This window comes from Primulina huaijiensis, chromosome 2 (assembly GCF_012295235.1).
Source record: "Primulina huaijiensis isolate GDHJ02 chromosome 2, ASM1229523v2, whole genome shotgun sequence".
NCBI classification, from domain to species: Eukaryota; Viridiplantae; Streptophyta; class Magnoliopsida; order Lamiales; family Gesneriaceae; genus Primulina; species Primulina huaijiensis.
This window is the reverse complement of record NC_133307.1, coordinates 8,532,873-8,534,967: the sequence shown is the minus strand read 5'-3', so window position 1 is coordinate 8,534,967 and position 2,095 is coordinate 8,532,873. Positions and strand designations below refer to the sequence as shown.

Sequence of the window (2,095 nt, the reverse complement as noted above, 5' to 3'; positions counted from 1 at the left end):
TCGATATGAATGCGTGCTCAACAATGCATATAAATCCACATATTATTCTAATATATTTAAAAACTCACATTTATTTTAAAAATGAGGAATAATCTTAAAATACACCCAAACAGCACAAAGAACACATAAACACATAATTATCATAAAATCACATCAATTAAATTACACGTCGTCATAGACGCTGTAAAGAATCGATCAATCCATACCTTAACCTTCAAATTAAATTACCAAAATAGTTTATGAACTCCTCGGTGCTTCCTAGCTACTAAAACCTGTGGCAAATAATTTATTTCCATCAAATAAATATTCAACTCTTAGCCAAAAACAAGTTACTAATTCCAGCTTGTACCTAAGTTCGGTTTTAAGGTCATAACTCAACCAAAACTTAACCAAAACACACTTATCATACATGACTGGACTTCTAACTCAAAATCCCATATTTCATCAGAAGACATCAGAAAGGAATTCAATCATCTCGACACTGAAAAACTCCGAAAACCAGAAACCATGAGATGCAAGGTCTGTGACAGATTCAGGTTTGACACTTAGGAGTATAAAATTCATATCTAACTCATCATTGACTCAAATCAATATCCGCCAATTGAAGATGAAAGACAACTCAAATATCTAATTTTTTCTAGATGAAACCATTTCCAGAATCTTAATAGATAAATCCCAGAATTATCCAGAATACGCCACTACCGACGCAATTCGCGGACAGCATTCTGTAAGTAAGCAGTTTCAGCAAAATGAGCATAACTGCCTCAATTCGTAATGGAATTTAACGAATCTTATATCAATACGAAGAAAACACATTGCTCTACAACTCTTATTCGAATCATATTTCCAGAATCCAAGCGCATAAATGTCATAAACTCGAATTACAGTAGCTAATCTGCATAGATCCAACACAGAATTCCATTTCAACACATTTGGGTAGAAAAATCATATCAAATCCTTTTTTAATTGGAATTCCATTTTGGCAGCGGCTATAGAAAGCTAACACATAGATCTATAAGTTCTATTTGAACCACAATTCAAGATTCTTAGTGCAATACACACAGAAACCCAAAAATCAGAAGACAAGACCTGCAACTCAAAACAGAACTCAACATCTTCTACCATGAATAAAAATTAAAAACCTAGGCTTAGAGATTACCTTCAAAAGCTTTCCTTTAACTGAAATAAAGTTAGAATCGACCTCTTCACACTCTAAAGAACCAAGAAAAATAGAATTCAAGAAGCTGGAAAGGAAACACAGCAACTTGGAAGAAACATGGTAACAAGAAACAAGCACCTTGATGTTGATTATGGCAAGGAGAGCTGAGGGACTTTTTGGGCTATCTTGGGTGAGCTATGGAGACCCGCTTCCTAGCAGCAAGAGGCGATGAGAAGCTGCTCACGATGGAGAAGAAATAGGATGCAAGAGAAGAGGCGAGAAGAAACGAGAAGATGGAGGAGGAAAGAATTTGGGCTTGGGGAAAAATGGGCTTCTAATTAAAACACATATATATATACATGAATCCAAATATTAGCCCAAATGCGGGAATGTGACCCGGTCCAAATATCTACAACTCCCTTGCGTTATAAAACTCTGATATATATTTTAATATCGTCTATAATTCTGATATTTTCTGATACATATTTTTTTAACACACAAGTATAATTATTTGGCTTAATTATTTTAATTTAGCACTTTAAAATAATTATTTCTAATTCTTGCCAAATACTGAATAATTAAATTCGGGTTCTCACAATAATGCACAACCCTCACAACAATATTTTCAAAATAACCAAAATCATCAAGGTTATATTCCTTATGTTACACCTCCAATAAAAAACTTTGAAGATGTAATTCATGCATTTATCCAAAAGCAAGAATCTATCAATATTCAAAACAGTCAATCTATGACTGATTTGAAAGAAACTCTTGCAAAATTTGCATCTGCACTTAATATTCATGAAAAAGGAAAATTTCCATCTCAACCTCAACCTAATCCTAAAAATCAAAATCAAGAATTAAAAAATGAAAAAATTGATCAAATAAAATCTGTTATTACCCTTAGAAGTGGTAAAATAGTTAATGATCCATATA

General features: G+C 32.9%; 1 protein-coding gene across 7 annotated transcripts in view; it reads right to left on the bottom strand.

The window, feature by feature from the left end:
- LOC140966589 (uncharacterized) overlaps positions 1-1,462 on the bottom strand; it is a 9,109-nt gene extending 7,647 nt beyond the window's left edge. For 2 of the 7 annotated variants that reach the window (XR_012173407.1, XR_012173405.1), the window contains exons 1-3: positions 1,298-1,462; positions 1,160-1,212; positions 207-272 (exon numbers count right to left, since the gene is read on the bottom strand). The gene's annotated coding sequence lies outside the window, so the exon portion shown is untranslated. Of the gene's footprint in view, positions 1-206; positions 691-1,159 lie in introns of those variants that run through there. The other 5 variants (XR_012173409.1, XM_073426848.1, XR_012173406.1 and 2 more) reach the window with 3 other exon arrangements.
- Between the last annotated feature and the right edge of the window lie 633 nt (positions 1,463-2,095).